This window comes from Lagenorhynchus albirostris, chromosome 18, assembly GCF_949774975.1.
Source record: "Lagenorhynchus albirostris chromosome 18, mLagAlb1.1, whole genome shotgun sequence".
Taxonomy (NCBI): Eukaryota; Metazoa; Chordata; class Mammalia; order Artiodactyla; family Delphinidae; genus Lagenorhynchus; species Lagenorhynchus albirostris.
In genome coordinates this window covers 3,867,454-3,893,984 of record NC_083112.1, presented here as the reverse complement: position 1 = coordinate 3,893,984, position 26,531 = coordinate 3,867,454, and the positions used below count along the sequence as shown (strand labels likewise).

At 41.0% G+C, this 26,531-nt stretch overlaps 1 protein-coding gene across 1 annotated transcript in view; it reads right to left on the bottom strand.

Annotated features, from left to right (window-relative positions):
- The window catches only part of ATP8A2 (ATPase phospholipid transporting 8A2), a 439,475-nt gene that overhangs the window by 153,814 nt on the left and 259,130 nt on the right, over positions 1–26,531 (bottom strand). The window lies entirely within an intron of this gene.

The following is a 26,531-nucleotide window of genomic DNA, read 5'->3' as shown; positions in this document are numbered from 1 at the left end:
ATAAATTTATAAAAGAAAAAAAATTATCTTAGAGAAGGAACCATTACCAGGTATAATTAGGAGAAGATATGGAGGTGGTGAGAGTGAAGCAGAAGATGGGCGAGCCATAAGGAGGCTGAATGGAAACCTGATTTAGAAAAAAGTAAATACAGAAATACGGGATACAAAACGCCGCTGTTTAAAATTCAGCTGCATTTATATGATACAGCAGGATCCCGGTGATGTGGGGTAACCTTTAATGTACCCCATGCTAATCACAGAATCCACCTCAGTGGTGTAATATCATGACAGACTGAATCCATTACTACAGTGGAAGGACTCTGGCAACACAGAACAGCCACCCCATAATAATCTGGGTTGAGATTAACTCTGCTACTGACATTTTACTAAGTCAGATTTTTCTAAGTCAGTTTCCTGACTCCCCCAGACTAAGTTTCCTGAGCCAGGAATTGTTCCCAGATTTGCACAACCGTACCCAGGAGGATGCCCGGTACAAACAGGGACTCGCTCACCATGTCCCAGTGGGATCGAACGAAATACCTCAATTCAACTGCCAGATAGAGTTTTCTTAGCACAGCTTTTCATCATCTCGCTCCCTCATTCAAAGGACTACCAGGGATCCCTCCGAAATCTAGGATAAGCTTGCTGACCTTCAAAAACCCTTCAAAAATTTACTCTTCATTTCAACTACCTCCCCAGAGGTCCCCATGAGACCTGGCTATTCTCAGTGAAGTGAATATTGGTTGAGAACTAAGAATCAGAAGTTTGTGCTCTGCTCTGCACTCAGAATGCTGTTACCACACCTATTCAAATATTAGCCATCCCTAAAACAACAATTTTATTTGCACGGCCTCCCTATCACATGAGGTCTCGGCAATCAGTACTCCAACCAAACTTTTAGTGCAATGAGAGTCCAGGTCCACACCTGATTCAAGCATACTGATAAAGTGCTTCAAGGGTCTTAACCTAATTTTCCCAAGATTGTGTTATACTTTTCTATTCAAACAATACAGAGAAACATTGATAAATATCTACTGAACACAACTATCTTATTGCTTAATTCAGTTAATGCAGTGCCTTTTGCTGAAGGTAGAGTAGTACTATTTTTACTGTCCTCCCCTCCCTAATATCAATAGAAAGCAGGAAAACAATTGAAAATAGAAAAGTTATTTTCAAGGAAATTATGCGATAGCCTTTATTAAAACTACAAATGACATAGAATAGAGGCTGAAAAATATGATGAAGTAGGATCAAATCAAGGGAGGACGTCAATAGAAGACAAAACCTTCCGAGGGAAAAGGTTTCCAACAAAGAGGTGGAACAACCCCAGAAAGAGGTGAATCAGCGCTTATTCAGAGGGTGCGATACAGAGGCAGGTATGAGTCATGGCTGAGGTCCCTGGTCCAATTCAACACAGCAGGCAAACCGCAGTTCAAGGGCAATGCACACACAAATGCCTTTTCCCCCCAGAAGTGACTGAGGAGAATGGCAGGGCACGGGACCGAGCAAAGAGAGCAATCAACTCAGCTGATACCAGTCGAGGCAAAGTGAAAAGAAAGAAATGCAACTTCACCTAACAGGAAACCTGTGATGCACAGAAATTCCCTGTGAGGCGTGCTGAGGAGAAGAAATGGTGGCGAGGGAGGTGGTCATTACTACAGAGTGACAGGTGACCAGTGCGGAAGAGACAGACACTGATGAGAAAGCGTTCTGAAAAAACTGTGAAGCCCCCTCCCCTAGACATCATCAAAAAATAACAAAGAAAAAATACAAACAGAAGAATGTGACATATAAATAAATGATAATACTATGAAACAATCTCCACAGAAAGAACCAGGTCAAAGCACAGAAAAATATTTTCAATGCTCCTGACGAGGCGAAAAGAGCTAAAGAACATGTGGTCTTTCATTGAAACAAGAGCTAAAATGAGATGTGTAAGATATCAAAGAAGGAAACAAATAAGGAAAGGGTGATGTGACAGATTAAGGTCATGGAAATAAAACCCAGAATGGACACTGCTGAAAGCAGTCAGGGTAGGGTAAGGCAGGCTCGAGAAAACTGAGCAATGAACAAAAGTTAACATTGAATTTAAGAGAAACTGACTGCCTTCCAAAGATAACAACAACAACAAAAACCCCAAAAGGTGTACCTTAAAAAAGAAAAAAAACAAAGGAGAGGGCTTCCCTGGTGGCACAGTGGTTGGGAGTCTGCCTGCCAATGCAGGGGGCGCGGGTTCGAGCCCTGGTCCGGGAGGACCCCACACGCCACAGAGCAGCTAAGCCCATGCGCCACAGCTGCTGAGCCCGCACTCTGGAGTCCGTGAGCCACAACTACTGAGCTCGCGCACCTAGAGACAGTGCTCTGCAATGGGAGAGGCCATGACGTTGAGAGGACCCCGCTCGCTGCAACTAGAGAAAGCCCGCACGCAGCAGCGAAGACCCAACGCAACCAAAAATAAATAAATAAATTTATTTTTAAAAAGGTATAAAAAAAGCATGGAAACAAATGTTCGAAGATATAATAGAAGAAAAATTCCTGAAATATTCTAAAACCCTTAATCAGCCAATAAATAGAGAAGACACCTTTTGTCTCCAGGAAACAAAACAAAGGCCACCAAAAGATCAACAACCACACAAAACCTGATACATGAATTAATGAGTTTTAAAATTTTATAGGATCAGTTTTTTAATATATTCAGGCAGAAAAAGCAATTAGCCTACGAGGGGAAAAGTCAAGTTTGGCTTCATGTTTCTCGGGCACAGTAGACAACACCAGAAGTCAGCAGTGGATGTTCACAAGTCCTTAGGGAAATAAAGCATGACGAGAATTTCAGCAAAAGGTACAAACTGAGGAAACATCAAGAGTTGAAAACATAACATGAAATATGATGACAGAAGTAATACCAAATATGTGTTATATTAATAATACATTTAAAAATGCTGAATGGATAAAAATATAAACCCCCCAATATATGCTAAGTACAAGAGAAATGTGAAAAAGAAACACTATTCGAATAAGATTGAATTCATGACCCTAACTTACAAAGCCCTACAGTGGACAAGGCCCTCGCCTGCCATTCTGAGGTCACTGCCTTTCCTCGTGGAGCTGCAGTGGCCCTCCACTGCTTCCTTGCAAGCACCAAGTATGGACCCAGCTTCATTACCTTGTACCCAAATGTGAGGCAATTATGTCAACAGCACTTGGTTAATAAACCACCTTTATCTCACTCTGTTGAAATACCCTTTAACATATAATAAATTACCATTCTGTACAGGAAAAGTTATCCCTGTAGAGTATCGTGGTCTCACTCCATATACTCAAACTAATCACAGATGGCTTGAACACTTAACCATAAAAAACTAACTCAAAGCATTAGGAGAAAACAGGAAAAAAAGTTATTTTTTGTATGTGAAACTGACTCTCTGTATGACAAACTCAGAAATCAAACAAAAAGAGGAATAAATTTGAAACAATTCATTTCTATAGCAAAAAATATTAATAAAGTTGAAAGAAGATGAATAAACAGTACACATATATTTGTAACGTCTGTGAAGATCTAATTTCCTTACTATATAAAGAGTTCCTACAAATAAGAAAGAAAATGCCAACAAGCTGTTAGGAAAACAGGGAAAGAATACAGAGGCAGTGTGATCACAGGACACAAAACCACTTATAAATGTAGGAAATCTCACTTTTTATGAAACACACACACAAAGGGATATCATTTTTTTTTTTTTTTTTTTTTTTTTTGCAGTGTGTGGGCCTCTCACTGCTGTGGCCTCTCCCTCTGCGGAGCACAGGCTCCGGACACGCAGGCCCAGCGGCCATGGCTCACAGGCCCAGCCGCTCCGCGGCATGTGGGATCCTCCCGGACCAGGGCACAAACCCACGTCCTCTGCATCGGCAGGCGGACCCCCAACCACTGCACCACCAGGGAAGCCCGGGATATCATTTTTTACTCAACAAATGGGCAAAGATTTAAAAGCTTGATAACCAGAGAAATCAGCTACCCTTATACCCAGATGGTAATATAGCATTGTCCACAAATATGTTTAATATATTTTTCCTTTGACCCAGCAATTCCAACTTTTAGGAACATACTCTATATCCTATAGCTATAATCACATAGTATTCAACATAAAAATACAAGGATGTTACCATGGCATTATTTGGAAGGATAAGAAATTAGAACCTGCACGGATATCGGTAGCTAGTTAAATGGATATAATTCATCCACAGCGATGAAATACTATGTAGACATTAAAAAGAGCAATATAGGTGTGTGAGCATGGTAATACAGAACTCTCACTGATATAGTATTACATGAAAAATATCAAGGTATATGTTGAGTAGTCATGATTATGCAGAGCAGGTGTATACACTCTCATACGCATGGCGACTTTCCGGAAGACCCATGAGAAACGGTTCACGTTCATTATCTTGAGGGAGCAGAAGTGTTCTCTAGGTGGTAGTAATGGAGACTCACTCATACCTCTCGTACTATTTTGAACTTCTTAAACACGTTCATGTTTTATTTAGATAACTGTTGCGAGCAGTTATTCTCAACTAGGGTTGATTTTTGCCTTTGAGACACTTGACAACGTCTGGAAACTGTTTTGAGGGCGTTGTTGGCAACCAGAGGGTAGAGGCCAAAGATTCTGCTAAATACCTTACAATGCCCAGGCGAGTTCCCTACAGCAAAGAATTATTTGGTCCAAGATGTCAAGGGTGCCACTATTGAGAAACCCTGGATGAAAGAAATAGGTTCATTAGGTCAACCTGATAAAACTTCGAAATAATGTTGCAACGTGTTTGTTATAAGCAAAATAACGCCACGGGACAGACTGCAGGAAGCCATGATTAAATCTGTGGGTCGCGGGTGAGGATTCAGAAATCTTCGCTTCTTTTCGAGAAACTACTCTCTGGTCTAACGCCTCATGCACAGAACCACAGGCCTTACTCTTCAGAGGCCATGGTAGCAATGCATGTGAATGCAGACCTTGACAAAATTAGATCCCTAAACCAGAAATATATCTTGACAAATTATTAATGAGAAATCAGTTTAAAGACTGAGAGTGAATTTCATATAACTATGACATTCTAGTTGTTGAAAATACACAGTAAGGGGAAAAGATCCTAAGAAATCAAGCTTCTCTTTCTCAGCATTAACCTTTGCTCTGAGCAATCCTAACCATGTCACAATTTTCAATCTTCACTTCAGATTAACATCCTTGATTAGCTGAATGTCGAGATATTTCCTCTGAGCAGCCAGTGTTCTGATCCTGTCCAAGTTGGCACTGGCTGGACCACATGTTTCTTCAAAGATTTTTGATATGTTTGTCCTAATTTTTATCAGTTGCAGGTGCTGCGGCTTTTTGAAAAGTATAAGGCAGCTAATTTTCAACATTTCCAATTCAATTTCAACCTTCATTCAAATAATCCATCATTAGGTGATCAGACCTGTGTATTTCATTGGAAAGATTTATTTGGGAGAGAAAAAATTAAAACCTAAATAAACACAACAAACAGAATTCATCTTCTAATTTCAAAATCCATGAGCTGGTTTTCTCTTACACTGTAAAGACTCAAACTTGATTTTATTTTGGCAAGATTTCCCTAGGTGAAATGGAAAAAGTAGGAGGACACACTGTATTTTAAAATATTTATGTAAACGTACCGAGTTTTTACTTTATTTATTCACAGGACAGGTACACGATGGCTCCCTGACACACTATAAAATCAGACTTTCACAGTGGTTAGTCATATACAAATGTTGATTCATCTACAAAAAAGAAAGCATTGCGCCATTCATAAACATCAGTGTCATTTTTGGAGGACCACGGTTTCAAGCTGCATGCCCAAGCACACAGTCCGCGATACAGACAGACTGCCCGCCCCCCTCTGCTGTGCGGTTACTCGGACCACGGCTTCTCCAGCCACTAAATCTTACTCTTCTGGATTAAGGGGGCAAAGATTCCTCTGCTTTCACTCTGTTAACTAGGAATGCTATTAAATGGATACAGTCAAAGCAGAGAGCCAGGTTCTGCCCGGACGGCCTCAGACTTGTGAGCTGGGAGGAATACTGGCCAGTAGTGATGGTTTGCCAAGCTCCTGGGGTTTCTCTTGCTCAAATGTAGCGCTGTTATGAGCGAACTGACCCAAACTTATTAAATGGCTTTTCCTTCTTGGAAAAAGATCCTTTTTTGCTTTAACTGCTGCCCCACTGCCAAAAATGCAGTAACCGTCCAGGCTAATTGCACAGACTCCTGTCTAGGGGTCCCAGCCGCCACTGTACCACATTGGCAGCTGGACCTGCTGCCACTCAGATTCTCAGCTCCCAGCCACATACTTGGATGATTGCTTCATCCGGGAATGGGGGGAACTGTTCCTCAATTTACTCGGCTCCTCCAAGACCCACGGTAGAGGACTGAAGTGGAAAAGTACCCTACAGAGAGTAATTAAATAAATTAGCCATTCGGTTTCTCACTAAAGTGGCAGCAACATCATGATCTAGTGATATGCAGTCAGGTCTGAGCTGATTAGAGATATCTGTTTAAAAGTCAAAGGGCTACAATCTTTTTGGAATTCGATCTGGCAGTATGCATTAGGATACAAAAGAAGCATAGACTTCATCTAGAAATTCTATTTTTATAAGTTCATTTCTCATAAATAAAAGCACCTGTATATAAAAACATATCTTGTTTTGCAGTACTGGTAACAGTGGGAAACAAAACAAAAAGCATAGGGGGAAACCCCTTAAAGTTCTTTATTAGGGGATAAATGCAGCAATCCTGTCTTTTAAAACGTAAAATCTATATGTATGTAAATGAAGGAATGTACGCCAGAGAAACAGTATGAGATTGACAAAAGAAAAGGCAAAGTGACTAGGTTAAGTCATTAGGTAGGTAGACAGGAAATTAAGGGAGAAAAACCAGGATGCTATTATAGGGTAAGGATTATCAGAAATTTAAAAATAATAACAGCACAAAAATAACAGTAGTAGCAAGATAGCCTAGGAACTTCCCCTCCAGTATCTTTTTTTTTTTTTTTTTTTTTTTTTTTTTTTTTTTTTTTTTTGCGGTACGCGGGCCTCTCACTGCCGTGGCCTCTCCCGTTGCGGAGCACAGGCTCAACGGCCATGGCTCACGGGCCCAGCCACTCCGCGGCATGTGGGATCCTCCCGGACCCGGGCACGAACCCGTGTCCCCTGCATCAGCAGGCGGACTCTCAACCACTGCGCCACCAGGGAAGCCCCCCTCCAGTATCTTTTGCCCCATAAATATGGGATTGAGTGGCCAGAGTTAAATGAAGACTGTGGTAATAAACAGGCTGGGTTCGTCTCTGAAATCTTTGGAGAGTTTTTTCTTTATTGGGCCTGGACAGGCCCAATGCTAGCAGCAAACACCACATACTTACAAAACTTCTAGGGATTTTTTCAAGGCAAACCAACGCAAGAAAGAAAGTTACAGAGTAACGGGTAGAGAATCCATTTCTTGTAAAACCACAACAAAAATGCCACATGTTTACGTATTTTCATGAATGCAAAGAAAAGCATGGAAGCTACTGACTACTAGTGCAGAAATAAAGGCAGCTCAGAGGAAGTTACTTTTCCTTTATACACTGCTACCATACAACAAAGAAGCACTCCTTTCAAGAATTATGTAGAGGAGAAGGCCTTGTTACTCTGTCACTTCACCGTGTTCATTTCTCTCCGGTACTTTCTGTTGCCTTGTTACCTGTATACCCCACCATTTGTGAGATGCATGCAGCCAGAGATTATATCAATTCCATTCACTGAATTGCTACGTGATCAGGGCAGCTTCCTTAATCCCCCCCCCCCACCACCAAGCTTCATGTTTAAAAACTTTTTATTTTATATTGGAGTATAGCTGATTTACAATGTTGTGTTAGTTTCAGGTGTACGGCAAAGTGATTCAGTTATACATATATGTGTATCTATTCTTTTTTAGATATTTTTCCCATATAGGTTATTACACAATATTGAGTAGAGTTCTCTGTGCTATAGAGTAGGTCCTTGCTGATTATCTACTTTATAGAGAGTACTGTTAATCCCAAACTCCTAATTTATTCCTCCCCACACCTTTCCCAAACTTCATTTTTAATGAACGAATGGAAAGAAAACCACACACTACAGAACCGTCATCGTTGTTTTTGATGATGATGATAAAAGCTAATGTGTATTTAATGCCTACTCTGCACAAAACCTTCGAGCAGAACCTTCTAAATGGAGCGCAGTATCTCATTTAAAGCTCCTAGCAACCCTAACAAATAGGCATGGTCTGCATTTCACAAATGAGGAAATCAGGGCACAGAGACAAAGATATTGTGGCTGCTACCAAATAGGTGTTTGACAGACTGTTATAGTTAGTAACAGTAGACCCTACCTAACAAATCAGTGACTTTTGAAAAAAAAAAAACAAGTTAAGGCGATTCAGAATCCAATCAATATTTAAGGCAATTAACCATGCTGTTGACAGTTTAAGATTGCGACAGGAACAAAATACTTCACAACTATAAGCACGTCAGCAGTTCAAAAACACTTATTAACAAAATGATCTCATTCTTACGCCTCTAATGCCATGGAAGGAAGCTAAGGCTCCTTTTCAGATTAAGATATAAATTCCTTTGAAAAACACACCACATAACAAAATGCAATCGCTCTGGTTTTAAAAACATTTCCCTGCAATATTTTAAGCTGAAATCTCACAGTCCTTCACTAAATATGGTTGAAATCGACCCAGCAGACAAAAGTAAGCCTCTCACCTTTCATTATCCAGATTTTTTGAATAAAAAAACACCAATTCATACTAACATGATCATCTAAGTTATGTTTAAAGGGATTAGAATGTCAAAAGCATAAAAGAGGAATATCACATGCAAATAAATATAGCATATGATGCGCACGTAGAAATTTTCTTGCTTCAGTTGAAACATTTTCTTTTCCATTAAAATCCCAAACGATGTAAGACGTCGAATCTTACAGCTCAAAAGTCCCACAAGTTAGTAAAGGGAAATCTCGTAAACACTTTCAATGTTTCCTTAATGTTTCAGGGCTACCAAATGACATGCTTATCCTACGGACCATCAGGTAAATACAGAATCGTGTTTCCTTCCCATAAAAGATCATAATACCGACCAGATGCAGTACGCACAATTAAATCGATCTTTAATACGGAATTCTTGGCACAATAGAATGTAATTGCTCCAAATTGTGTCAAGGACTACTTACATTTCTTAATAGTTCAAGGCTCAGACTCTCAGCCCGAATCCCGTGCTCCAGTGTTAGGAGACCAAATCGCCCTGGAGGCTAGTAATGAAATAATGAAGCTTTCATCTGGGATCCCTGGTTAGGATCTGTTCTCGTCCATTAATGACACAGTTGTTTCCAACCTCCCGGTGTTGGAACAGTGGCAGGGGGTTTATTACAGAAGAGGTAGCAGAAATATGTATAAGATCATTCCGTTTATGGATAGGACCTATGGCAAATATCTGAGAACGTTGTGTTTTATAACCAATAAAGGAATGCTCTTAACATATGGATGGTAAGATTTAATGCCTGGCTCCAAAGACCAGGGATGTAAGAAGGCAAGAGTTCTGATACCGTCACTCCATCCCCTTCAGCCACTTGATGCCTGCAACCTGGGCGAGGTGTGACATTTCTTTTCCTTATTTATTTGTTCTGGAAAGTGGGGGAAAAGGTCTGTCTACTCTCTCAGAGAAGGATTAGAAAAATCATATGCATTTTTAAAAGTTCAGTTATCGAACTGTTTACTAAGACCCTGCTTCAAATTATGCTGTGCTACGTGCAGCATTCACAAAGGTGAAGCAGACACCGTCCTTGCCCTTAAAGACCTCACTCTGGTTGAGGACAAGTTTGGGATGAATCAGAAGTATGGGAAAGTTCTTTGGGAAATGGGTTCTGTCTATAGGACTCACCACAGCTTTCCCCAAGGTGGTAGGTACTTGCTGGGTCTGGAAGTGTCAGATTCCATCATCAGCTCATGGGGGCAGAGGACTATTAAAGGCAGAGGAAAGACTTGTATGTAATCATAGCAGCTGTGAATTTCCAGGTGGCCAGAACAAGGATAATGAAGTGAGAGGAGAGGGCTGGCTTCAGACTCTGAAGGACACTGGACAGCTGTTCTTCAAGGTTGCGAACAGCGCTGCACGCATTGCCCTAGAGAAATGTGAAAACTGTGTGTCTACATATCTGAAAAGACTCGCTCAGTATAGCTTTACTTATTTTATGGTGGTAAAATGTACATCACATTTACCATTTGAACCGTTTTTAAGGGTACAGTTCAGTGGCATTAAGTACACTGACACTGTTGTAAAATCATCATGACCGCATCTCCAGAACTTGTTCATCGCTCCGAGCTGAAAGGGTTCCCATAACCAGCAACTGCTCGTTCGTTCCTCCCACGAGTCCCTGGTAACCACTGTTCTGCTTTCCGTCTCTCTGAATTTAACTATTCCAGTTACTTCATATGAATGGAATCAGGCAATATTTGTCCTTTTGTGTCTGCCTTATGCCTCTTAGCATAATGTTTTCAAGGTTTATCCATGTGGTAGCCATTAGCAGAATTTCAGTCCTTTTGAAGCCTGAATAGTATTTCAGTGTATGTACAGACCACGTTTTGCTTATCTACTCAATCGCCGATGGACACTTGGGTTGCTTCCACCTTCTGGATACTGTGAATAATGCTCCTGTGAACACGGATGTCCAAGTAACTGTTCAAGTCCTTGCTTTTGATTCTTTGGGGCATATGACCAGAATGGAATTGCTGGATTATACGGTAATGCTATGTGTTCAACTTTTAAAGGAATTTCCATACTGTCTTCCACAGTGGCCGCACCACTTTACCTTCCCACTAGCAAGGCACAAAGGTTCCGATTTCTCTATCTTCTCACCAACACTTGTTACTTTCTGTGTCTTTTTTTTAAAAAAAAAGTAGCCATCTTAATGAGTGTGAATTGGTATTTCACTGTGGTTTTGGTTTGCATTTCCCTAATGGTTAGTAACCAACGACCACAACCAGAGGTGAAGCCTGGAGGTGAGAGGGCGGAAGACGAGTTTATTTTGGGGGCGTGTGAAATGTGCAGTACCTGGGGGCTCTCCAGGGAGAAATTCACAGTGCAAGGTTGATGCTCAGGGGAGAAGCTATATAAGGAGAATGTTTGTAATATTAGTAAATAGATAGTAATCACATCAACGGGAGAAGAAGTCATCCAGTGAGGGACACTGTGTCAGGAAGAAAGAGGAAATCCATGGACGGGGCTCTGGGTGACAGCAACATTTACAGATCAAGGGCCAAAGACAGAAGTGAAGCAGAGGCACTGTGCATTAAATTTTATAAATGGTACTTAAAGTTTATAGCTCATTTATTTTAACCCTAAGTAAATATTTATTCACGGGCCAGGCACTTCTGGAAGTCTACCCAGAGGCCTTCACTTATACATGACTGGCCAGAGCAAGGCACAAAGCCGAGTCCAGAACCATTGCTCTGGGGGTTGTGGTAGAGAGCTATGGGGAAAAAGGTTACAGATGAGATCAAGTGAGTCCAACAAGCCTGTCTGTACAATCATAGCAAACACCACATGAGACAAAAGCTGAAATCATGCCGCACTTTGTAAAGGCACCCGCCTACCCTGCCCTTTGTCCCAGCTGTGATGTCGAAAGTTCCTAACGATCAGTTTGGGGCCCTGACAAGTGGCAGCTTCCTCAAATGCCCCAAATTGAGAGCTGCTTCAGTAGGTGTAATCTCAGGATCTCTGAATGAATGAGAACGGGAAATATCAACAGAAGCCTCACCTCTCTCAGAGGTGCCCCAGGCCTTACAAAGGTGTCAGTATAGGGGAGAGTGACGCTGGTGAATGAGACGTACGGCTTCACATGCAAAACCTCCTTGAACACTTTTTCCTTTTTCTTCCCCCTCTTCTCAGCTTTTATTTTCAGAAGGAATATTTCCTCAATAAATTCAAAGCAATCAAACGACTCTGATAGCATTTTATCGCCTTTTGTTTAATTATGGCATTATTCACGTTTAGAACGTAATTTAAAATAATTTTGAGGCATCGATACAGCAACTCGTCTAGTTTAAGTGTATGTATTTATGATTTCAGAATAACAGTCTAACAACCAGCAGAAATATTTTTCAGTCTTGCTAACATGCCTAGAACATTAATGTAGACAGAGTAACAGCAAGTACTGACGGCACTAATTACAGCCTGGTATGTATTTTACGGGGAGTTAAATTCTCAAAATAGCCTTTCTTGCTACAGATACTTGTCAATCTTAGACTTCCACTAAATAAGCTAATATACAATTTAACTTGAATCTTATCTAGAACACAGTTAATTATTAACAGCTGGGAAAAATTCAAGAATTCATTCCACAGAAAGCCCTCCTGATTGCTATCCAAGGATGTATGCACGTACATGGTAATAATGATGCGTTCTTTATACTCGCACAATAGAAAACCCTTTTTCACGACAGGATATGAAGGGACGGGCACAGTGCTTGTCAATATTTAGATTTGCTAAGAAGTTTGTTCTCAGTTATTTTTATAACTTTTTTGGGAAATTCTTTCAGGAGAGGAAAATAAATGTGATAAACCACGGAAAATGCTGTCACCTTTCACTGAAGGGCCGAATTACTACGAGCGTACTTTAATTTTATGATCATCTGAAATGTATTAATTTATTCAGTGTTTCAGTGTTTACAGTATTTGATGAACGTTATAATATGTAAATAAGAAATAAAAGAGCTAATTAAAGAAAGTCTAAAACCACATATTGGAGCTTCTATGAAGAACTTTCAAAAAACAGAAAAAAAAACCTAGACAAAATAGAGAAAAATACAGGAACAAAAGAAAACTTCAAATAAATTTTATTTCACATCCTCAAAGAGATATGAGAAGATATTACACCTATAAACTAAGATCGGACTGTTACTCTAAAAGTAGGGGGAGAGGGACTTCCTGGTGGCTCAGTGGTTAAGAATCCGCCTGCCAATGCAGGGGACACGGGTTCGAGCCCTGGTCCGGGAAGATCCCACATTCCACGAAGCAACTAGGCCCATGTACCACAACTACTGAGCCTGTGCTCTAGAGCCGGCAAGCCATGACTACTGAAGCCTGCGCGCCTAGAGCCCGTGCTCCGCAACAAGAGAAGCCACCGCAATGAGAAGCCTGTGCACCACAAGGAAGAGGAGCCCCTGCTTGCCGCAACTACAGAAAAGCCTGTGTGCAGCAACAAAGACCCAACGCAGCCATAAATAAATAATTTATTTTAAAAAAAGTAGGGGGAGAAAGAAATAAAGCACTTGTAAATTAAAAAGAAATAAAAAGATTAATATTTTTTAAAAACCTCAATAATGGGGCTAGCAGATAAGACAAGGAATCTCTAAAAGAGCAAAGAATAAGACAGAGTAATATTAAAGAAAACATAAGCAGCTTGGGAGATACATCCAGAAGGTTCAATATATGACTAAGCTATAGAAAGACAAAATGCAGAAAATGGAGAATGATATTCCAAAAAAAAATAACACAGGAAAATTTCCCAGACTAAAGAAAACCAGTCTCTAGGTTGAAAAGGCACATAAAAGAAAGACGATGCCTCCCGTTCCCCAGGTTTTGCAAATTTCAGAACACTAAACATACAGAGAAGACAGAAAAATATTCTGGAGTCTAAATACAATGGACTGGGAATCAGAATTGCGTTGAGTTTCTCTCCAGCCAACCAGAAGAAAGTTAAAAAAAAACACATAGAATTCTGAGAGGAAAAGAATTTCAGCCTAGGATTTTATATCCAGCCCATCTACCAACCAAATACAATCACAGAATAGATATTTCTGGCTATCCAACGTCTCAGAAATACACCACCTATGTAATACTTCTTAAGAATCTACTGATATGTGTGCATCAGGAACACGAGTGAAGAAGTTGAGAATAAAGATGACAAGGGGTCCAGGAAACAAATTTCAGTAGCAGGAGGAAGGTCCTGAGAACAAGAGATCTGGATGGAGCCTGGAGGATAGGGCTTCAGAAGGGAGAGGAAGGTGGGCAGGAGATGCAAGGAAACACGTGATAGGATAGAGCACCTGGAGAGTATTCTGCAGAGTATTAAAAATATGTGGAGGGCTTCCCTGGTGGCGCTGTGGTTGAGAGTCCGCCTGCCGATGCAGGGGACACGGGTTCGTGCCCCGGTCCGGGAAGATCCCACATGCCGCGGAGCGGCTGGGCCTGTGAGCCATGGCCGCTGATCCTGCGCGTCCGGAGCCTGTGCTCCGCAATGGGAGGGGCCACAACTGTGAGAGGCCCGCGTACCGCAAAAAAAAAAAAAAAAAAAAAAAAGTATGTAGAATTCGGTGAGGGCAAGAGACAAAAAGAACGGTTTTTAGAAACTACAGGCAAAACTGAAACCTAACCAAGAAAGGAAAAATAATCCTAACATACTCCTTGGCTCTAGAGCAAACATTATTTACATCACTTTAAAGCAGTTAACATGGATCTGTGCATTAATAAAATGATAGCTGTAACTACCCTGGGAGGAGGGGAGGTAGGGCAGGGCTGGATGGGAGGGAATTCCTCACCTACCAAAACAGGAGGTCAAAGGTAAGGTGTGAAGTAGAGAAGCCAACAACACAGAGCACAAGCGTGTTCACTGGAGACAGAAAGATAATTTCCAGGAGAAACATCCAAAGGGGATTTTCTTTTGGAATTATGATCAGAGGAGAAATAAAAGTAGGGGTAAGGATTATATTATATTATATTAAAAGTAGGGGTAAGGATTATATTATATTATATTATTATATTTTTAATGGAAGGTAAATATACACAAACTCCCAATGTATACATGTATATACATACACACACATAGCCTATGCCTCCTGGGACTATGACTTTTAAGTTTGAAGTAAACTACATGTTTTATTTTGATTCGAAAATGTAGTATAATTGACTATATTTCCCAGAAACATTATTTCCCAAATTATTGACTACCTGATGTTGGTTTTATTTCTGTATTGACATTTGGATTACATTTTTCTACTGCCAAGGTTATACCACTGATGTTGCTGTATATTTCATTGCCAAGTGCCTTCCACACCCTAATTATCTACTTAAAATCATGTTATTACATCCCACTCAGCACAGCTTATATAATTAAGAGGGAAAAAAACAAAGACGAGAGGGTCTTTCAATACAGTTATAGGTATTGTTTTCTCTTAGGTGAGGCAAAAGGCAAACATTTTGTATAACTATTAAGTTCATCCCTTAAGATCCTTAACTCTAACAAGACTTAACAGGGCAAACTGAAAACAGAAGGATGAAATAAAATGTGAAGATGGTGATAATTCTATTCTTTGATATTTCCAAGAAATTGGAAAAGATCATCAAAGATTTGAGGGTATAAACTAATATACCATAATCGCATCAATAACTGTGAAAAAATTCAAGGAGCCAACCCAGGAAATAAGCAACCTGCCTGCACTTCCGCAACTGAAGGTTCAATCTGGCTTCTCCTGCCTGCTCTCACTCTCCCTGCAGCCCACCTCTTTCTTAATACCTGAGTCCTCTCGTGGAGCCATTCGTGTCCCTGGATCTGAGTTTTCTGCATATTTATTTAACATCACAGCAAAGTCACATATCACTGCTGCTGGATCCATGAATCACAGATGTCAGCATTTTAAAGCTGGAAAGGAATGCTTACTAGGGGTAGAGTGACTGAAAAAAAAAAAAGACAGATGTGTTCTCTGGCCTCAAGGAGTTTTTTAGGCTGCAGTAGGACAACTACAGCCTGGACAATTAATTTTGTCACCACGAATGTGACAAATGCTATTAAGGACAGTCAAGGTTGCCAAGGACCCAAAACAAGGATCCCACTTCAGCTGTGGCATGAGAGACGGGGGGTAGCTCCTACGAGGATGGACCAGCAGGGTCAGGGCTCTCGTTCACTCTGTAATTTCTAACTTGCTATCCAAAGAAATAGAATCTTGTATCAGTTCATCAGCACTGAGATCGGAAGCACGGCTAAATTCAGAAACAACACAAGAGCCTCATTCAGACAAACTGCTTTTCCCGGAAGTCAGTACTGAATGAAGGTCACAGAGCAACGGAGTTGAAGGAAAGCTGCCATGACAATGAATTCTGGGGGCTCAAAGCCCAAGGAAAAAACAAAACCGAACAGAACTGAAACAACTTTATTGCATTCGGATGGTGGAGGCTAAGTGGGCTCCCCAGGAAGCAGGCGGTGTAGACGGTCTGCTCTGTGGCAATACATTAATTATGGCTCTACACAGAGACTCATTCTTGCAGACTCTCCAGGAGTTTGACTTTTGGTTATAACTCACTACTTACTGTTTGATCATGTGCTGGACACATATTAATGGAGCTCCAACCATAGACTGGGCTCTCCTCCAGGTGCTGGAGATTTAGGGGAAAAGAAAGATCCTTATCTCCAAGGTGATTATGGACCAGTGGGAGACACAGGAAATAGGGAAGTAAACATACAAATCAGAGCATCAGGGCTGTGAAGAAAATAAACGGTGTTGCGAGCTGGAGGTGAGAACATCAGCCTTTCAAAGGGAGACGGATCAGCCCCGTTAAAAAGGAAGGGGAGTTTAGTCTGTTCATGTAACAGAACAGAGGGCAATTCCACTGGATCTTAATAAGTAATTGGGGAGACTTCCCTGGTGGTGCAGTGGTTAAGAATCCGCCTGCCACCGCAGGGGACACGGGTTCGAGCCCTGGTCCGGGAAGATCTCACATGCCGCAGAGCAACTAAACCCCTGCACCACAATTACTGAGCCTGCGCTCTAGAGCCTGCGAGCCACAACTACTGAAGCCCGCGTGCCTAGAGCCTGTGCTCCACAACGAGAAGCCACTGCAATAAGCCCATGCACCACGACGAAGAGTAGTCCCTACTCACCCCAACTAGAGACAAGCCCACGCACAGCAACAAAGACTCAACACAGCCACAATTAATTTTAAAATTTAAGAAAAAAGAAGTAATTGGGACAGTGGTGTTAAGAGGCTGAGGGATTGACAAGGGTGGACCATGAGGGGAGGTGGGAGGGGGAGGGGAGGGGAGGAGGGGTGGGGGAGGGGAGGGGGGAGGGGAGGGGAAAGGGAGGTTTTGTTTTGGTTGTGTTTTGTTTATTTTTGGCTGCGTTGGGTCTTTGTTGCTGCGCATGGGCTTTCTCTGGTTGCGGCGAGCAGGGGCTACTCTTTGTTGCGGTGCACTGGGTTCTCATTGCAGTGGCTTCTCTTGTTGCAAAGCACGGGCTCTAGGTGTGCAGGCTTCAGTAGTTGTGGCACGTGGGCTCAGTAGTTGTGGCTCATGGGCTCTCTAGAGCACAGGCTCAGTAGTTGTGGGGCACGGGTTTAGTTGCTCTGCGGCATGTTGGATCTTCCCGGACCAGGGCTCGAACCCGTGTCCCCTGCATTGGCAGGCGGATTCTTAACCACTGCGCCACCAGAGAAGCCCTGAGTTTTTTTAAAACTAATTTTTTCTTTTTGATGTGGGCCATTTTTTACCGTCTTTACTGAATTTATTACAATATTGCTTCTGTTTTATGTTTTGGTTTTTCAGCCAGGAGGCACGTGGTATCCTAGCTCCCCGACCAGGGATCAAACCCGCACACCCTACATTGGAAGGCAAAATTTTAACCACTGGACCGCCAGGGAAGTCCCAAGAGTAGGTTTTGAGAAGAAAGAATCAACACCTCTCTTGGACAGATTAAGTTTGAGAGGACAAAAGAATGCAGGTTTTAATTTGAAATAGCAGTCTTAACCTGTCTAATCATTTTAAGCTAGTATTTCACATACAAGCCAAGTCATTGGCAAAAATGGATCATTTAAATTACGGCATGTGAATGTTCACTGGAACAATAAATTTTAAAATATTACATGTGTTTTTCACGTTTAGCTCTTAAGGAGGACACAATCCTTCCTCCAGAGATGTGAATTTCTTAGATCTCTTTCAACTGTTTGAAAAGCTCTCAGCTCTCTGAAAATACTGATTCCCAGTTTGGTTCTCAAGAGATCTCTTTGTTTGTAAGGTCACAGAGGTACCTAAAAGTTAAATCATGTGTAGTAAAGTATAAGTATCCGAAGGATTTTTTAAAAAAATTTCAAGCATAAATATGCTTTGAGTAGGTATTTTAGGTATAAAAAAAATCTTTGGGGGCCAAGAAACCAGTTTGAACTTAGGTTCAAAAAAGGTTTATGTGTTGTTCAGAATGCTCTTATTTCTTGCCCTAAAATTAAGGGAACTTGTGATTCAAAGCTCTCATGAAAATATTTCTAAAAGTGTCTTAAGAGACAGACTTAAGTGCACAGCTGGTGCAGGGCCCCTGTACTGCACTCAGTGAATCAGGGAACAACAAAGTACAGAATATTAAAAGGAAATTTAACGACCCTTTTCCCCTTCCTGTGTGTGTGTGTGTGTATAAAGTGATCCTAGGGGTCCTGCTGATTTGTGCGCTCAGTCTTCTGTAGTGTGCAGGAAAACAAATGAGCAAGGCAAGCAGAGTGAGGTTTTTTTTTTAAAAAAGAAAAAACAGGTAAGAATAACAACCGTAAAGGAATTAAATGGTCCAAGTCTCACTCAAGGGAAATACGGCAAAACATTCACAGTGACAGGATTACAGATATTTTTCCATCCTGTCTTTTTCACACGGAATAAGTAATGTGACTAAGTTAATTGTCTCACTATTGGTTTTTATTTAAAGAATTTTGAGGTTAGACATACAGATCAATAAAATAGAATTGAGAATTCAGAAACTGACCCCCACTCCTTTGTGGTCAACTGATTTTCAACAAGAATCCCAAGACAATTCAGTGAGGGAAAGAATAGTCTTTTCAATAAACAGTGCTGGTACCAGTAGATATTCACATGCAAAAGAACGAAAGTGGACACCTACCTTACACTATATACAAAAATTAACTCAAAGCGGACAATAATCCTAAATCTAAACCTATAGAACATCTAGAAGAAAACACAGGAGTACATTTTTGTGACCCTGGATTAGGCAATGGTTTATTACATATGACACTAAAAACAATGGACAGAAAAGATAAATGGGACTTCGTGAAAATCAGAAACTTTTATGCTTCAAAGGATACCATCAAGAAGGTGAAAAGACAACTCACAGAACGGGAGGAAATATTTACAAATCCTACGCCTGATAAGGGAATTGCATTCAGAATATATAAAGAAGCCTTACAGCTCAATAATAAAAAGACAACCCGACTGGCAGAGAAGAAAACGGGCAAAGGATCTGCATAGACATTGCTCCATAGAAGATATACAAATGACCAATACGCACATAAAAAGGTGCTTGACGTCATCAGGGAAACGCAAATCAAAACCACAATGATATACGTCACACCCACTAGGATGGCCATAACCAAAAAGGAGGATAGTAACAAGAGTTGGTGGGGGTATGCAGACACTGCAACCCTTGGACACTGTTGGTGGGAATGTAAACTGGTGCACCTAATTTGGAAAACAATTTAGCAGTTCCTCAAAAGGTTAAACATAGAGTTACTATCTCTCTCTCTCTCTCTCAATATATACACAATTCAACAATTCCATTCCTAGTACACACCAAGAGAATTGAAAACATCTGTCTATATAAAAACTTGTATATGAATGTTCATGGCAGTATTATTCATAACAGACAAAAGGTGAAAACATTTCAAATATCTATCAACTGTCAGATGGATAAACAAAATGGGGTCTTATCCATACAATGGAGTATTATTTTGCCATAGAAAGAAATGAAGTACTGACACATGCTACAACGTGGATGAACCCTTGAAAGCCTCATGCTAAGTGAAAGAAGCCAGGCACAAAACATCACATACTAAATTATTCCACATACATAAAGTGTGCAGAACGGGCAAATCCACAGAGACAGAAAGGAGATTAGAGGGCACCAGAGGTTTTGGTGGTGGGGCAGTGGGTGTGATGTGGGACGACTGGTAAGGGCGTGGGGTTTCTTTTTGCAGTGATAGAGGTGTTCTGCAATTATAAAGTGGTGATAGCTGCACAGGTAAATATACCAAACACCTTCAACTGTATACTTTAAAGGGAAAATTTTATACTTCAAAAAAAAAAAAAAACCTCTGCTTTTAGCTCTCACCTCTCATTCCAATATCAGCTATCTATCTACAGCCGCCTACCAGGTATCTCATTGGATCAGCTCAAATGCTCCACACCTGCAGTGATGTCATAGAAGAAATACAGAAGATTACCTGAGAGACGAATTCCATTCTAGTCCTGATTCGGCCCCAAACAGCCATGTGACTTCAGGCAATCTACATAAGCCTTCTTTATGCCTTTCTCCTTCTTTGAAGGAAGAATGGGTTGTGCATAATTTCTAAGGGATCTTTAGAATTAAAAATGATGTCTGTCTATATGCAGTATATTCGGAGCACTTCACCGTGGGGGGACTGGAAACGAAAATGCCTCAGAACTTCACTCGCAGCCGTGCTTCAGCTGGACCAACGTCTCAAACACCAAATAATTACCAGACAGGTTAAACTCTTACTGCATTAAAGACATAGAGAGGATATAACTTTAATCTTCCTATGAATTTCTTTGCAACTCCCAATCTCTGATGACAGGCGCACTAAACCACCTTATATATTTCCCTTTTCTTCCATCTTCCAACTCCTTCCGCTTTCAGGGTTACTTCTTAATCAGAAAATTTTCTCCATTTCCATCTTTTTCTACCATTTCTCCCAAATGTCAAGCTTCTACCAGAATTTCAGCTCTTTTGCCTCTTCCTGTCAACAGATTGTCTTCCACAGTTAAAATAAAATAAGAAATAAAAAACATTCCTCGGGCTTCCCTGGTGGTGCAGTGGTTGAGAGTCCGCCTGCCGATGCAGGGGACACGGGTTCGTGCCCCGGTCCGGGAGGATCCCACATGCCGCGGAGGAGCTGGGCCCGTGAGCCATGGCCGCTGAGCCTGCGCGTCCGGAGCCTGTGCTCCGCAACGGGAGAGGCCACAACAGTGAGAGGCCCGCGTACCGCAAAAAAAAACAACCACCATTCCTCAACTCCCTGCAAGGAAACCTTTTAGAATCCCTATAGATTCTTGAAAGAAATCTGTACTTCTAGCTTCCATATCCAGATCAACTGAGGCTTAATTAAGCTCTTCAACCCGACTCCACCTAGGATGGTACCGAAACCACTCTGAGACTTCTCCCCACCGAACCATCAGATTTAATGGCCATTTAAATCCCCTATTACCTTCGGAGCGTCAGTTCTAACCCTGCAAACTCATCTCCTCTTTGGCTGCTGTGCTGTGATGTGATGTGACACTGATACTCCTCCAATTTTTACTGTCATTCCTCTCTGGTCCTCGCCTCTTCCTTGTCATGACCCAGACCCCTTTGTGGGAATATGGGGGGGGGCGGTGCTGAGCCTTCATGTCATCCTTTCATCACTCCCTACTTGAAGCTCATCTACTCCCGAAGCCCCAAAAGCCTCTTTACGTAAGAGGACTTTCAAACTGTGTTTCTAACATTCACCCTTCACCAACCACCAGCTACACTCTGCAATTGAAAAGAATAATTAATAGCATTTATAGGGGCGTTTTAGGCTTACAGAACAAGTGAACAGAAAGAACAAAACTCTCACACAACTGGTACAAACCCAAACAGTTTTCCCTCCTACTAACATCTTGTATCAGTGTGGATACAACTGAAGAGCTAATACTGATACGTTTTTATTAGCTAAGTACACAGTTTACACTAGGGTACACCCTTTTACTCCACAGTTCTACGGGTTTTGACAAATGCAAGATGTCATGTATCCATCATGCCGGTATTTCCCAGAATACTTTCACTACCCTAAAAATCCCCTGCGCCCCACCTACTCATCCCTTCCCAATTCCCAACCCATCACTGCAATTTTAACACCTCTAAAATCAGCTTGTCACTTTTTAGCCAACCTGATTTCTCTCTGCATGGCCCCAAGTGAACGCTTAAGATCTGGAGTTCAAGATTTCTTTCCTCCTTCTCTCTTACTCCCTCTTCATTCATGCTCTTTGCGGTGTCTTTGGTTTCCCCTCCCTTCCCTTTTCTCTGATGATCTGTTCTACTGTAAATTATGAGATTCAGTTCAAGCGGGGAACTTGCCCTACGTGTGTGCAGAACGAGTTATCTCCAGGGTCTGAAATAGACTCAGTCTTCAAACGAGTGACGGCCTCCCACGGCATCCCCAGAGCTCGGTCGTGATCTGCTCTCCAAAGTAGCAAATGCCACATGAGAGGAAGTGCAGATTGGCACTGTTTTTGGGGTTAAAGTATTTGCAATATTTTTCACTTTCTCTTAAGTACTGAGACATACCTGCAGTGAATTAAACAGCCCCCCAAATAATACAGCTAGCTATATTAGCAATCACTTAGCATCTATGGATGTCTTCAGATCATTGTAAGCACTTAACGTTGTAACAGTTGGAGGCTTCATCAAGACAGTAACTTAAATATTTCCACATTTTCAAAATTAGACGCTACATGCCATTTTGTAAGCACAATTTGTACTTACTTTCTGAAACGCCAGTGTGGTTTTCAGTGTGGAATACGAGTAGAAACTCTACCTATAGGCACAGCTTTAGATCCCAGGCACGTGGAAATTTAAAAAGCAAATTCTGCTTTTGAATAAATTATACATATTACAGATTTTTATGATCAAATCAAAGATATATCACCTCCCTACTCTTAAATAAGGGTAAATAAGAAAAAGGAAGCAACCTTTACGTATTTATCTCTAAAGCAAAGTCAGAATTTGCAGGATATGAGAATTCAAACAAGAAAAGATATTTTAACAAAATCCTTAACCAAGCACCTAAAACACGCGCTGAAAAGTAACAAAACAGAAGCTGGCGACTGAATGTTTAATGACGATGAGTTGGAAAGGGTTACATTCTGGACTCAAGACCTGAATGATTCAGAACTATTAATCGATGCTAAGAATTTGATGGCTGTGTCTGTCTAACACCTCATTCTTCTCCTAAACAAGCTTCTTAAACCTTAGCTAGCCTCTGCCTTTTCTTATCCTAGAAGTCTCCCTGGGCTGTGATTTTAAGTTCACAGAATTCATTTTTCTGCACGCTAAGAAGGGTCACCAAAGCTAGACTGTGACAGCTGGGCATTCAGGCCGCACCAGGTTCAGACTCTCTCGCCCTAAGCAGCCCCTTTATAGCAAAAGGCCAGCCCAACCGAAACCCTGTCTTCAAAGAAAAAGGGAAGAAGTTCACTTTTAAAGGTATTTTTAGATTTAGAATTTTACAGAAAGCTTTTGACAGTTTGGGGGCCACAATAATAATAGAGAAACTAGCCCCATCTACTAGCCCTACAAATGCAGACACAACCATTTCCTCTATTGAATTGTTAGAGCAATACAATTACAAAGCTACAAAACTCATGAAATTGGCTAATATCACAGAAAATTAAACTCCAAAACACACGGAGATGATATTTCAGAGTTAAAATTCGCTTCCTCATCCCTTGTGGGTTCTAAATTTTATAGCTTTTCAAGTAGGCACCATTCAAGTAGGCACTTATTTCTATCTTCGCACTTTTAATAAAAATTGTAATATTTACTAACACTGCTTCCCAACCCAGAATCCCCTCTATGTTAATATCACCAAAGTGACCCTTCTTCACAGCCCCCGCCCCCAAGAAAATGATGATAAATTAATACAAACATTTAAAAATATCCTGGCAACAACTAAAAAGCTCTTGAAATTTAAGCAAAACGTCCGTTTTGTCAAAGTACATAGTGCACTATACATGCAGGGCATCACTTCAACAGCATGTTATCATTAATGTGCTTTTTCCTCAAAAGACGGATCTGTTCCTGTTTGCTCTGGACCATCATTTGCTGTCTCTTCCAACACCTAAGTTCTTGTTGCTCTTTGCGGTATTTCTGTGCAAGCTCTCTTAAATGCAGGTTAAGTAAAAGTGCTGAAGACAGTGTTTCAGAAAAACCGGAGATTTGGTGCTGTCCATAGACAAACATACATCCAAGTGCAAGTACATTCTCAGATGCGTTGTCTGTAATACAGCCCCCAAATCACAGTACTGGGATCAATTCTAACCAAGGCAAATAGTAGGTAACAATCCAATGAACTAGCAACAAACAAGTTTCATGAGTCCCCTGTAGTTTCACATGGAGAACCTAGGAAAACCTTCAGGTAAAGGTAACATGGGAGCTGGTTTTCAAAGGATGTGTAGAATTTCAATACTAAAGTATGGAGAACAGGCAAGTGACATTTGGGTTCAGATGCTGATTTAGACAAAAGCACGAAAGCAAGGAAGCATATATAATCTGCGTGATATTTATTAAATGACTGCAGCTAAATCAACTTTATACCTGGGCCAAGTCTTTATAAATATACTATTTAAGAATACACAAATAGGGCTTCCCTGGTGGTGCAGTGGTTGAGAGTCCGCCTGCCGATGCAGGGGACACAGGTTCGTGCCCCGGTCCGGGAAGATCCCACATGCCGCGCAGCAGCTGGGCCCATGAGCCACGGCCGCTGAGCCTGCGCGTCCGGAGCCTGTGCAACGGGAGAGGCCACGGCAGTGAGAGGCCCATGTACCGTAAAAAAAAAACCCCAAAAAACCAAAAAAACACACAAATATATTTATATATTATGGGATAGCCCTTAAATTGACATCAAGAACCTCTATTTTTTTAAAAAATTTATTTATTTACTTATTTTTGGCTGCATTGGGTCTTCGTTGCTGCGTGCGGGCTTCCTCTAGTTGCGGCAAGTGGGGGCTACTCTTCGTTGCGGTGCGCGGGCTTCTCATTGCGGTGGCTTCTCTTGCTGCGGAGCACAGGCTCCAGGTGCGCGGGCTTCAGTAGTTGTGGCTCGCGGGCTCCAGAGAGCAGGCTCCAGCAGCTGTGTCGCAAGGGCTTAACTGCTCCTCGGCATGTGGGATCTTCCGAGACCAGGGCTCAACCCCGTGTCCCCTGCACTGGCAGGCGGATTCCTAACCACTGCGCCACCAGGGAAGCCCCAGGAACCTCTATTAAATGACCCTGTTATAGATTTAACTGTTCCCCAAATACTGAATTATAATTTCGATATTCAGTTTTGATTATATTATGAAACTCATTTTAGCAATCTGTTACACTCCTGTCATCTGATTTTGCTGAGATCTGCATAAGTCACTTAATTGAAAAATGAATCAAATCTGATACATAAATACTGTATTTAACTTGGAATACATAAATGTAAATTTGTTCACCAAACTGATTCTACAGTCAGGAACTGCTCTCCTGGCTGAAGCTCCCTTTTCTCTTTCACACATAGATACCACAACCTGTCAATACTAGTAAGTTACAAAATGCTCCGTTTCCCTTTTTTTTAAGGTAAAGAGAAAATGTGCAAGGCAATCTGAGTGTAAATCCTTCATGATTCTTTTTTAATCCACCAGTTTTCCGTTGTTTTACTCCTATCTAATTATCTCTTAAAGGAAATCTCACCTTTGAGTCTTTCCACAGCATACAAATTAGTTCTCATTAGAACAACACGACTCCCTTTTCTGCACGTGTATTTCATCACTTCACGTTAAGTTTATACTATACGGTTATGACAACTTGCACTCCTAGCACGGCGGTAACCACTGGAAGGGATGCATGGAATGAAAGGGAAACAGAACTTCACTTTTCTTCCTCTCAGCTAGAGGAGACAAAGTTTCCATGTGGAAGGCCGGAGGTTTACTTTCATGATGAAACTAAAGATAAGTTGATTTTCAGATTTCTCTCCTGCTAAGTTAATATCTAGCGTCTAAGCCTTCTACTTTACAAATAAAATCAGAACTGGAGTGCACAATGGTAACAGAACCCCAGTGGTTACGTTTTCTGTTGCTTCTCAATCTGCCATTTTCAACTCAGCTTGAGAAAAGGACAATGAAAATTTACCACCTCCTTATATTCTGTGTAGGAAATGAAGGTTACTTGGGGTTATTGTTTTTTTTCAATTAAAACATGCAATTCATATCTCCTAAATCTAAAATTAATTTGTCAATTAATTTTTTACTTATTTTTAAAATTGAAATATAATGAAACTTACAGTACTGTGTTAGTTTCAGGTGTATAGCAAAGCGATTCAGATATACATATATATTTTCCTTTTTCAGATTCTTTTCCATTATTGCTTATTACAAGATACTGAATATATTTCCTTGCGCAATAAGTAGGACCTTGTTTGTTATCTATTTTATGTATAGTAATTTGTATCTGCTGATCCCAAATTCCTAATTTATTCCTCTCTCACCCCTTTCCTCTTTGGTAATCAGAAGTTTGTTTTCTATGTCTGTGAGTCTGTTTCTGTTTTGTAATATAAGTTCATTTGTGTCATATTTTTTTAGAGTCCATACATAAGTGATACCATATGGTATCTGTCCTTCTCTGTCTGACTTACTTCACTTGGTATGATAATCTCTAGGTCCCTCCCTGTTGCTGCAAATGGCATTATTTC